The sequence below is a fragment of the Athene cunicularia genome (assembly GCF_003259725.1).
Source record: "Athene cunicularia isolate RWA chromosome 7 unlocalized genomic scaffold, athCun1 chr7_part1, whole genome shotgun sequence".
Taxonomy (NCBI): domain Eukaryota; kingdom Metazoa; phylum Chordata; class Aves; order Strigiformes; family Strigidae; genus Athene; species Athene cunicularia.
In genome coordinates, this window is record NW_020799107.1 from 10,313,076 (window position 1) to 10,326,036 (window position 12,961).

Here is a 12,961-nt window from a genome sequence, read left to right on the forward strand (position 1 = left end):
CAGGAGCGTCACAGCAGAGACAGGGCTCCCATGGCCTCAGTGCAGTCTGTGGAAGGATCCTGGGAAGAATTCCCTGGAAAGGGTCTGGTACTCACTGCTTGTACACATCACCTTGTATGCCCCCTTTCTGTAGCTGTAGCTTCCTCATAAAGATGTAATAAAATCCCGTGGGCTATTTGTCTAGAGATAAGGAAAGGCTTCTGGCACATTTCCACTGTCACATTTTGCTTATGGTTTGACCAGGTTTGTCTGACCTAGTTCTGTTCATAAACTGGGCTTAATGGTGGAGTCCTGGAAATGTTCCCAGCTGCTAAAGCCAGGCTATTCCCTCTGCAGTAATTAATTGCCGCTCAAAAGCCCTTCACCAGCTATGTATCATAACATTAACATAAAAAAACATGTTCTCTGGGATTCTAAGCTTTGAACAAGCTTCTTATGGTAGCGAGACATATTCAATATCACAAGGGCACCATGGGACTCTGCTCATCAGTTGCTTGCTGCTAAGTACATACAGAAATGGAAAATCTCTTTCCTGTGTACCCATCACAGAATAAAATGAAGCTTTGGATTGTTTTTACTAAGCTGGGCGTGATTTTTCATTCCAGTGTAACTCTCCATCGCTGGCAAAAAAGAATTTGGGAACAAGTATAAGGAACTGAAACTTGATACCCAGTAATAATTTGAATACCATGAGGCTCCTGGAGAGTGCTCAACAATTATTACAGACAGGGAGAATTGTTCACACTAACCATCCAGCAAAGAGGCAACTTTTGGCTGAACTAAGGGTACCTAAATCCTACTCATTAGATCTAAATCATGTAAAGGACATAGTAAAGAAATGTCCTGTTTTCTGTGTAGGGATGGCTTCATCCAGAAATGCTCTGGACTTGTCCAAATCTCAGGTCACCTTCCATGAACATATCCATGAATTTACTGGGTCAGCAAGTTAAAACTGCACAAAGGACCTCAGGTCCTAAACTTTCAAAGTTTCCCTAGCTCTTACAGTTTAAAATGCAGGTTTCCTTGGCTTGCTGTTAGGAATAAGCAACCTGCAACTCAAAATATTGTGTCTGATTCCCCTTAATAGTTGAACTCTGTCTCAGTATGCCATTTAGTACACACATCATTAACAGAGAGAGCAGGAGACTATTGTAAAACTATTATACTGCTTTATAAAAAGCAAGAGGCTTGAATTCCCCTGGAACAAATATTCACGTGCTTAAACTAGCTACTATGTGAATTGTAGAGGAATCTCCTCCTGGCATTGCAGCTCCTGTGATGATTCCTTCAAGATTTCCTGGACCTGAACTGTGTCAGCTGTGCTTGCTTCCAGCTTATGGAGAAGCGTGGAGCTAACACCATGAGCTGGTACAGAGTTCAAACTGGGAGCTGCCCTGGTGAGGAAGGGTTTTCTGAAATGTTGCAGTTTGGGGAGGGTAGATTGCTTCTAGTCAAGGTGCACAACCCGTTTTATATGTCTGTTATCACTGAAGACCAATTCAATCAACACAGTTTTCAGCAAAGGCCAGATGTCCTGTGTAAAGAGTGCTTCTTCACGTGGGTGGGAGTGACTAAGATGGAAGTGACTACTTTACAAGTTACAGTGAATTTATATCCCCTTCTTCAAAACAAATCACGTCATTTCTTTTATGCCCATTTCTAGCCTCTCAGCAGCATTACTGAGGTTCATGTGCAACCATTGAAGCAAGCTGGAGGATGCGATTTTAAAGGCTAATGTTACCAAAGATTAATACAGCTTTTTTTGTTGAGAAGGTCGAAGCCCTGGCCCCACTTCCATTGCGGAGTGCTCACCAGAAATGGATCCTTCAGCAGAGAAGCCCTGTCTAAAATTGAATTGTTTTACTGTCTGCTGGGAGGAAGGCAGATAATACAGATGACCTTGCTAGTGTGCTTAGGAGGGGAAGGAATGTTGTGCTTGGATTGTATTGCATGTTACAGTGAGACAGCAAGTGAAGAGAAATGGAAGAGTTTGAAAAATAAGTAGAATCAGGGACTTTAGGAGCTGTTATCGTCAAAACCATCAGCTCTGCACCAAAAAGGGAAGCTTCCAAAAGCTGGACATTTCTCATAGCCACTGTTTCTGTAACTTCCATGATAATCATCCACAGACTGATGTCAGGACTCAGATGTATGGGCTCAGATGTATTTTGTCTGGTTGCAAACATTTCCAATACTTTGCAGAGGCTCCTTAGATCCCTTCTGCAGCCCTTGAGTTACTTGCAAAATTTGCCTCAGCTTTCCTGACACCTGGCAAGAGAAGGGCTGGTCCCCTTGACCAACATCTGAAGGTGGGCAGAGTGTTAAAAAGAGAGGTCAGGTGTAGTTCAGTAGTTTTCAAAAGGCATCTCGGGTATTGTAAGCACAACACTTCATTTAAAGTCTAAAGACTGAATTGTGACACCCTTCAAACAAAGCAAAGTTGTGACTTTTAGGATGTCTTCTGTGGCACTGTCATGTCCCTGGAAGTGTTCCTAAGGCAGCAAAACTACCACATGTGTGCAGCATGGAATGGACTGCTTTCAAAGCAGACAAAGCTGAAACACCTCAAAGCTTAACTTCATCTTTGTCTACTTTGTGTCAGTTCTCTGTAAGGCAAGATAAAATGTAATCTTAGGTCTCCTTGAACTCAACTGACTTGAGGAAACTACAAACATGGTGGACCTGCATTTTGCAGGCAGGGGGCTAGGATGCAGGTGTGTCTCTGCCCTTTGTCCTCAGTTCAATACAAAATGCAACAGGCTGCTACTGACCCAGATTTCAAGGGGCAAAAACCAGGGGAGTTTTCCAAATAGTAGGCTGGATGAGGTAGGATGAAAGTATGTCATGGATTCTTACTGGCTCCTTTTCAATCATCTGAGCTGTCAGAAGTATGACTGCCTCATTATGCTTGGGCCCTCAGCTGAATTTTGATGACCCATGTGGGAAGCATTTAAAACTACCACTACAGACTTCTCGGTGCTCCAGACAAGGCTGCAAATTCTTGGTTGTATCAGAAAGGTTTAAAGTCGAATCAGCCATCGTAAAACTTAATAAAGCAAGTGAAAAAATTCTGCTGTGGTCTCCAGTAGCAGCACTTCAGGTATACTGTCTTGAGAACTCTAAATGCTTATTTAGATTTTTATCTATTCACTACTTGATTTGAAAAAGGTGTACTAGACCTTTAAAATATCCCCTGAGCAATTCTGGGGGGCTCTGCAGTGTTAAGCTATACGTAACCTGGGATAGAGTACTCTCAAAGCTGAGATAAACTGCTATAGCAGTGGTTCTGTTTCTTAGCTGGGAAAATGGGATAGAAAATTCATTCCTTGTACAGCTGACAAACATTTGTGCACATCTGCTGGAGCTATGCATGCTAAATAGACCTGGAATTGCTGTTGCCTTGCAGAACATGAAATCTGGATGGCGAATGGTTATCTAACATGAAATACTTAGCAGAAGTCTCAAAAGCTAATTTCAGCTCTATACTTTGTTCTTTAAGGGATATAAGTTTAATTGGAAGTTAATAATTTTGTTAGAAGTATCATGCTCAAAAGAACCAAAATATTACTGAGGTTTAGGAACAGTATAAATCCTGTAGGTGCAAGTCATGGTCTATTGGAATTAACTGAGGTAAAATCTCAAGCAAGAGCTTCAGGAAGCTGGTTATCAATGCCAAGCTAAACTGCATACATCAAGAACTTTGCTTCATGACTCTCACATCCAAATAAACTTGTGAGTTCAGTTAAGAATGTAATCCAAGGATGTACCAGTCCTGCCTGTAAACTTGGTTGTCTGCTGCCAATCTGAGTAATTTATGTGGATGGAAACAATTGATTTCATGGCCTGAGACCCCAACTTCAGGGGACAGGGGTCAAAGTTCTATCTGGGGTGGGTGAATATTAAGGATCAGTGGCTTAGGGGGCACACTGTTCTGCAAATACTCACATCAGGTTTTGGATTACTGCTTTGGGATCCAAGTCAGTCACCAAGGTTTACTATAAGGTGTGAAGGTTTGCTGGCGGGTAGAAAAACAGTGAAGAGCACAGCTTCAGTAGTGGTTACAGTTGCATGTTAGTTCTGCATTCTTTGAGTGAATCGACTACTCCTGGCAGAGTGAAGGACCTCATCTTTCCTCTAGGGTCATGGCTGGGATCCATCAGATGTTACAGTACTCATGGCATCCTGTTCTTTCTTGGGTGCCTAATCTCAAGCAGAAAGCATGATGTGGTAACACTGCATCTTAAATCTTGTGAAAACAATACCAAGAGGAAGTGTGCCTCCAAGTGAAACTGGGAAGGATAGAGAAAACTGAAGCAACTTCATAACCAAAACAACATTACAGCATTGCAAAGAAACAGAGGGAAGTACAGAGCCTCTTCCTGTAAAAATTTCCATCTTTAACAGTCAATTCATTTACTATGGCAAGAGTGAGCAGTCAGAGTGACTTGGAGCTTCCCCTATTGCAGTAACCAAAACAAAGATGTAATAGAGTTGTTGATTCCTCTAAACAGTCTGCACAGAAACCTTTCAAAGGGTTTTTTTATTGTATAGCACTAGGAGCAATCACCACTGCCTCTGATGTTAGAAGCAAAATCAGGATCAACTTGCAAGTACAGTATTTAGGGGGAAATGGGACAGTTAAATACAAGAATTGATCACATTTGTCTAATGGCTGCCTTTGTAAGAGGACCAATAAAAGTCAGTCAATAGCACTCTTCCTCAGGAGACTCCAGGGGCTGTGTTGTGACCACCTTCTGGTTGAGACTCTGTACCTGGTATGGAGAGACATTTGAAACAATCCAAAATTCTGGTTCAGTGTTTAGATGTTTCTGGGAAGTGTTCAGAGCGAAACAGACATGAAAGCTATATAAGAGATGGGTCAGTTTTGGGCCTGTGAGGACAAAACACGGCACACATGAACTTGCAGCATTCCAATGGTTATGAACCTTCAGCTGCATTGCACACTTTATGGATCACCTGGCACACGAATGCACCAGAAAGGGAGTCTGGCCTGTTGTGGCCACTGGCACAGAGCACTGCACTAGTATTTGCCTTTGGAAGGTGAGTTGTCTTCTTTTGCTAGACAGTTGGATGACAGCAGGTTTTTTTCTGTGTAAAAAGGGAATACTGAAACCACTTTTAAAGTGCTTCAAAATGTAATGAGATCCAAATTTGCAGTGTCTATCAGATAGAAGTGCATCTGCCTTGTTGCTGTACTTTATAGGTTGCATCAGGTTAATATCATTAATCATATCTGATCTATATGGACACACGTGGCAAGGGTGTGGCCAGCGTAAGGAATGACACAAACTTGGGGTCTTTTCCAAGTGAGGGATACCAACAAACTTGCATCCTGCTTTCATCTCAGTCTTCTGGGACAGATTATCTGGAAAGAGTTAATCAAATGCTTGCTTGGATGTGTACAAAGGGCTCAGCATTAGAACGGGATGGCACATGGGTGTTGTAAATCAGCATACCCTGAAAGAAGAAAATTAACTGTAAACCTGCTAAAAGTACTCTAAGCTTCTCTCGGCTGCTTCAAAGTACCTGTGTAACAGCGGTAGAAACAGGGCATTGCTGCAAAGAAAATCGTCCCAGCAACAGCCAAATTGTGCTTCATACTGAGTCATAAGAGTTCATAATTCACTATGTACATGGTTGAGCCAGACTTTTTGGCCCCAAAGAACTTAATTCTCCAAGAAGGCATTACTGGTCATCTGGCAACTGAGGTTAACAGAAATATGGGGGTGTGTGGGGAGGGTGGGGTGTCAATTGCTAGTGTTAAAGTAATAGTCAGCTTCTAGTCCTGCTTTCATCTATGGTGCAATAAGATGTAATAGAATTATTGGTTTGTCATAGATCTCAGACTTTATTAATCACCTGAAAAGTTGTAAAATTCGGGCATAAGGTGTATGGTGGAAGAGCAGCTTTTGTGTCTTGCCAGCCTCATTCCATCACTTTTACCTGCTGTTTGAAGTAAGAAGACAATGGAATTCATAGTGCCAGTTGATATGATCAGTGTCAGCATAAGCTTCACTGGGGCCTGTAGTCAGCAGGCTGCCTTCTGCAGAGTCCTGATGGTGATATTCACTTCACCATTCATCTGATTGGAATATAATGTAAAATGTGTTAAAAGTTCACTGGATCATTTCTAGACAAGTTAATGATGAAATCTTACAAGCAAATGGTTATCTTTGTGAATTAGACTTCAGACTTCATCTCTCAACTGAAAGAAAGAAAACATCTCAGCAGTCTACATTAGCTCTTGCTTTGGGACCGTTTCTCTTGATACATGTAAACTGCTTGCAGGTATCTAGTGTACAATATCCTTGCAAAGATACAAAAGGAAATAACTGGAGAAGCTATTTAGGAGTTTCACATCCTTAGGTACTTTTTTATGGGTAGATTTTCTTGCAAGAAAGTCTGTTGTGAGGACACAATTTTAAACCTAAAACAATGGATTTGGAGAATACTGAAACTTTGCCAAATAACACTTTCTCTAAACACAGCCTAAACTTAGTCAGTGAAGGTTCTTGCTGTTTTTAACCAGGTGATACATTCCATCTGCTTAGCAGGGGCAGCTGTACTGCTACAGCCCAGTTGCATACTTACTGCAAAGCAACTAGAGAAGACCCTTTTTTTCATTAGAAATGACTAGGTGCAATTAGTTTATGTTGGCACTACTGAACTGGCTGATGAAATATGAACCCTTACTATTCTTATCAATCTGTCTCTTTTTCATCTTAGTAATGCCTGGGGTTGAGCTATCAGGGACCCTGAGGGTACTAATAGTCCTCAGTAGCTTTGAGCAGCCTCACGTAGGGCCTTCTTCCCCACACCCCTGGCTATGGACCCAGGAGTCCATTCGAGCTCAGTCCAGGGCCTTCACTCACTTCCTGAGCTCCACTGGTAGAGTGCCGGTCTCCAGCTCAGCCACGTCTGTGCCAAGGTCCATGCCCAGCATGGATGCTGATTAACTTGGTTGGTCAAGGGAATGGACAGCCATACCTGTTTTAAACTTGGCAACATGCAGCTTCCTGTCACTAGTTCAGAGGACGTAGTAATTTTCTGAAAATAGAACTCTAACAGCATCCAAAGGGAAAAGTATGCACTACATAAAAAAATATTCACTTAGTCTCTAGCACTCTGATAAACTCATTCTCTCTAATTAAGCATACAGTGACATTTGACTGACTTTGTCAGCTGGAAGAGTGAATGGGTAAAATAAATCACAGCCTCTGACTGAATGTATTTAATCTGCTGGGTAGGAGGTCAGTATGACTCATCCTTTCCATTTGCTGGATAGCTCAGTATTTGTAGAGAAAAATCTGTCCTTCTGCTGATGCTTCCAGAGATGTATTGCTTCGTGCCACTTGAATCCACTACAGGTGCTTTTCCAAAGTGATACCCGGTTTCTGTAAAGCTGCCACACCTTGCCATGGCTCTCTAAATGAGATTTGTTGTGAGTATTGCAGTTTGGTCCTAAAGAAGGATTCCTGACTAGCTGACTGCATTCCTTACCATTCCAGGGGCCTCCACAGCTTCAGAGTGCACCTGTCTGCATCCTACTCTCCAGATTAGGGAGTTGCTCCTAGAAGGTACCCTAACTTGCTCCTTATCTAAGTAACACTGCCCTGAATGTGTAAAGGGGCGTGTGGCTTTTCTGCTTAACCATACACTGCATCTAATTTAATGAGACTGCCTGATACCATACTTGAAGAAGGCAGCAGGCTCAGCACAGGTCTAACAGCAAACTCTGAGAAGAAAGTAATCAGCTCCTACTGCCTCACTGAGAGTGTGCCTCAGTTTAATAACCTGCTTCTAAAAAAAGTTCCCTGAGGAAACAGTACATTGTACATGAAGATCTCTATAGGAGTTTAATTAGGTGGTGTCCTTCGAGAAACATACTTGCTTTTTCTCCAGTCTCTTTAAGAACTGGGCCTCTAGTTTCTAATTATCTTGTTCTTTTTGACTGGGACAGCTAAATAATTATGATTTGAACTGGGGGAATGAATGCAGTAAAGTGATGTTCTTAAATGCAATCAGCCACCCATTGCTCTGACAAAAAGTGTGATAACGTAATAACACAGCCTTGCAAGAGATTGAAGTGAATGTAACAATGCTGCAAAATGTTTGCAGAAGTTTTCCAGGAATTAATCAAGTTAGTTTTAAGTTGTAAGATGATATAGGTCCTCCATGCTTCAGCTGAAGCTTTAAGTGATTTCTAAATGAGCATGACATTAAGTGAGCAGAAACCTAATCAGTAATTGATAGATCTAGTTGCATGTCCCTGTCACCACACTGTCTCCAATACGCAGACCAGATTGAGCCATGGAGCCCTTAGTGCAGTTTTTAAGTAGCTGTAACTGTACTACAGCGATTTTAGAGGCCTCATTATACTAACAGTTATAAAAATTGAACCCCCGAAGTGAGAAAATAGTGCAATAATAAAGTAGAATTTATCCAGCACCTTGGCCATTATTAGCTCACATAAGAAGGCTGAATGCAAGAAGGAGATGGAGGATTACTGTATGCAAATGGCTAATCTTTTATTCTTCTTTTGGGTTTGAGTTGTTGGGGTTTTTTTTTTGTCCCAGCTGTCTAGACAGCTAGAAAAAGGCCAGGTTAATTTTTCAAGACACTGACTGCAAGATGTTTTAACACTTCATCCTCTATCATGGGTGTAATCTGCCCAGATTGTCTGGTAATTATTGATCCTATATCCAACAGTCTTGAAGGTTTTTCAAGGTTACTGCACTTGAAAAAGTAAAAAGTATCCATGTCCAAGATCATAGTGAGTTTGGTGTGTTTCTGAGTTGATGAATGAAATACAGAGGTGGCTGAGGTTGCGAGATAGTATAGGAGCAAAGAAATGCTTAAACAGACAGGTGTAAGTTCAGATTTCCTTGTACTTATGTAAGTGTTCTTGGACTTAAAACTTAGAAGTGAAACAGAAGGAGGCTTCAGAAAAATTCTAATAGTCAAAATTAAGGTATAGACATACTATATTTTAAAGGAGAGGATAGAGAAACATGGGTATATGCTCATAGCTGTGCAACTCACTGTCTCACCCTTCTCCCTCCCAATTCTGCTGTTAATGTCAATCTTCACCAATCTGGTGCATGAAGAAGTGTTTTCTAGGTGTGAGAGCAAACACCAGACTTCACCAATATGTTTCTCTGCGCCTTGTGTCTGTTCCTTTGATGCCCTGCTGCAGCTAGCGCAGGCAGCAGTCCTATTCAGGTCTTAGTTTCTGCCTCTGACAGACTCCGCCAAGCCCTGACTGGAGTTGTAGTATGTGAAGTTCAAAAAGGTGGCTGCTGGGGAAAACCTTCCCAGGACAAAAACCGTGTAGACTGTGCTGTTTCGCGTGACAGCATTGTGTGTGGACTGATCAGTGGCGTTTGGCACATTATGATGGTGCAGGAGGCAATGGTACTGTAGACATATGATGGATAACAGGCTTGTGGCCCACAGCAGTTTCTTGCATAAGACCTATGGAAATTCATACAGCTCATGATTAACACTTGCTATCAAGCAGAATCTTAAAAAGCTGTTCACAAAGAGGGAAGAAAAGCTTCTAATGGTTCATAATGATAGTTCTTACAGAGAACTTGCTGTCCAGCGCTTCATAAGAAGCCGTCTGCCACACGGAGAGAGAACAATGGAGCTGCATTGTAATTCCTAATGTGGGGCATGACCTTCACTGTAGCAGATAGAAACCTGGGTATGACGTTCCTTTGATGTAGCTGGGATTGTTACCCCCCCAGAGTCCATAAGCAGAGTTTAAATTCTGTCAGTGGTTCGTTGCCCAACCTCGAGGTGTAACAGCTGAAACTGCTTCATGGCCTACTGCAGATGCAGCAAAGATGCTCCCATGAGTCCCAGACAATTCTGTGCCCATGCCCTTTGCAGAATTCATGAGGAAAACTTAGACGTGCTATATTATTGCATCTTAAACATTAGAGATCTGATTGGCACCAGAAGATTTCCCCCTTGGGTAGATCTTCTATGTAAGGGATCCAGTAAAGCACAAACTTCTACACATTTAGTAGCATAAATAATGACAGCACCCAGGTTTGGTACAAGAGGGAGCACCAGTTATGGTTTGTTAAAGCATCAAATTGGAAGATAGAACTGGATACTGTGTGCTGGACATAATTAGCTGATCAGCTTTTATGCTATACTCGAAATTTGTTTTCACTGTTCAACCACTCACTATCCTTACGCAAAAAGCAAATTAGTACCTTAGTGCAGAGAAAGTATCCCTGAATACAACTTTATTTATTAGCATAGTGCAGTACAAGGATAGGAACATAGTAGCGTAACCCGAATTAAATGATATGGCGAGCTGAAAAGCTTGTCATGTAATCTCTTCTGCAGCAAACACTCACTAGTGCTCCAGTGTAGTCTAGTCTGTATATGTTTCCATTTACATTTTCTATCAATTCCCTTACATAACCTCAACACTAAGTATCTTTTATGTGAGATGCCGACTGACTTCTCTATTGCTTTATGTTCAGCCAGACATTTCTTCAGCCTCTGACCCTGTTGCTTCCATTCTCTTTAGGGTTCCTAGTTGCCATTTTAGCTTGACTTTTGATTGCTGTTGTGTTCCCTGAACTGTTAATAACAGCTATGTGCTGGAAGATCTGACTTGTATTGCAGCTGTGCTTTTTCATCAGGAGAGTCTTTCCTGGTTAGGGGGACCCCAGAAGTTCATTTCTAAATAATCAATGAATAGAGAATATCCCAAGTAGAAGTCTGCGCTGGTTTCAGTGAGAGCCGGAATTTACTCATATTGAGTGAAATAATGTTTATTCTGTGGAATCAGGAAACAACTTTATCTTCCATAAAGATACTTAAGAAATGTGAACAGGGCATCTAATCCACTGTATGGGAATGCTATGGTGGTAGTCAACATAACTTAAATCTGGCTGGCAGGCCTGTCTCCTAACCACATGACTAGTTTCCTTCCCTTTTTAAGATGGATTAGCAAGTAAAGCTACTAAAGACGTATTCAAGCAGTGAAAACTTTCTGAGAAATGACTGTGTTTCAAGCACACATCTGTTATCCACATTGGTGGGCCAGTCTGTCCAACTGCAATTGCCTTTTTCTTCTGGATTTTGGTAGTATCCATTTCTAACAAACTTAGCTGGCAGTGAGCAATGCCAGCTTCAGTCTAACTGTACACCAAAAGAGCAATTCACGGGGACCAGTTTAGTCACAACTTCACTCAGGTGTTTCTGATTTCAGTAAAAATACCCTTTTTGAAGGAAATGGACTGAGTTTTGGTGGACTTTGGAATCGGAGAATTCTGTCTTTTCCAGCTGTTTTCCCCTGAAATCTTGATTATTGTCTTTTTAATTGTCTTAGAATCAGTGACACCTCTCTGAATGGACCATCACAGCTGACAACCCTGCCTGTGAAATCTCTTCACCACTCTTCAAATACTTCTAATTCATTTCCCACAACCATATGGTTGTCAAGAGGATTTAAACTCTATTCTCAGTGGGACTTTCATTTCCACAGGCAGATGAGAGGCTTGCCATATATTATCCTGGCAAATACAACTGCCACAAACTTGTTACATCATCAGAAAAGATGCAAGCTGCTTTTTGAGAAATTAAATGACTAAAAGGCTAGAACATGTGGAAAATGAAAAAAAAAAAAAGGCCTCAGAAGAAAACTGAAATGAGCTGCTGACAAAACCAGTAAGATTCTTATCTTCAATAAATGATGAAAACTACTACATAATTTTGGTAATGATGTTTCAAGTGTAGGAAGTCAAATGCATCATATTCCCTGGGTCTGTTGCTGTCTAGTTTCTCTATGGCTGCATGTCATTTTTAAAAGGCAGTATCATAGTACTGCTCTGAGCACTGTGGCAATAGCTAAGCTTTAGCCATCACATCAGAGGCTTGAGGCAGAGATAAGTCACCTAATATTTTTATCTCATCAGGCATATGTTTGTTACATGACCCTCACATTGGGAGAGCCCATCTTCCAAATTTGCATTATCCCACCCTGACTGATGAGTTTATAGCTGATATGGGGAAGGGAAATGCCATTGTGCCAAAGTGCAGTTAATTTTGTAAGAAGTTGACTCAGCCCGTATTTTCTTTTACTTTCACATCAACTCCCCTTAATATTCAGCTTCATATGCTGGTTTTCAGGTCAGGCTGAGACAAACTGTCGGTGTTAAGTGCTGCATATACATGAAAGGATATTCTCATAGTGGTAGCTGTGGTGGCAGCAGAAGGTTTCTAAGAATATATTACATAGTAAGTGTGTTGTACCACTGATGTCTTCTCTGAGCTCTGTAAACAGTGGACTGAACTATTACAGGCAGCTACTCCCTGACAAAGCTAGTATTGGTGAGGGAAAAGCAACACTAATTTAGTTTCTATATAGTAAGGTTTTTTTATTGTTTGAAGTCAATGAGCTTTACAAAGTTCTGGGCCTGGTATTTTGCAGCTAGATTCGAATACATAGGGCAAAATGATATAAGTATGTTATTGAAACTTAAATTTAAGCATAACCAAACCACATGGATTAGACTGAAAAGGGAATTCTCTTCAATGCATTTTGTACTGATTCCTTTAAGGATTTTATTACTTTAGATATGGCTAAGCATAATGCTTTTACATACAGGAACAGCATGATGGATGATGATTTTTAGAAGCCAAATAGCAGTGCTGCTCCTCAGCTGCACTTGGAGTTGCTTACCAGCTTTCCTCCTGAGACTTAATTAAAAAGAATATACTGTCCATCTTCATATGGAAATACTAGCATACGAGAAACTTTGGTTTGCTTTGATGTTACTGATTGGTGCTTAAAAAGCAGATCTATCCAGGTGTCATAGTTTTATTTAATATGACTGATTCTCATAAATACTGCTGTTTTCTTATATCTCATGAATCTCAGCTTTATGGGCCTGGGAAGCTGCAGGAGGTGCAG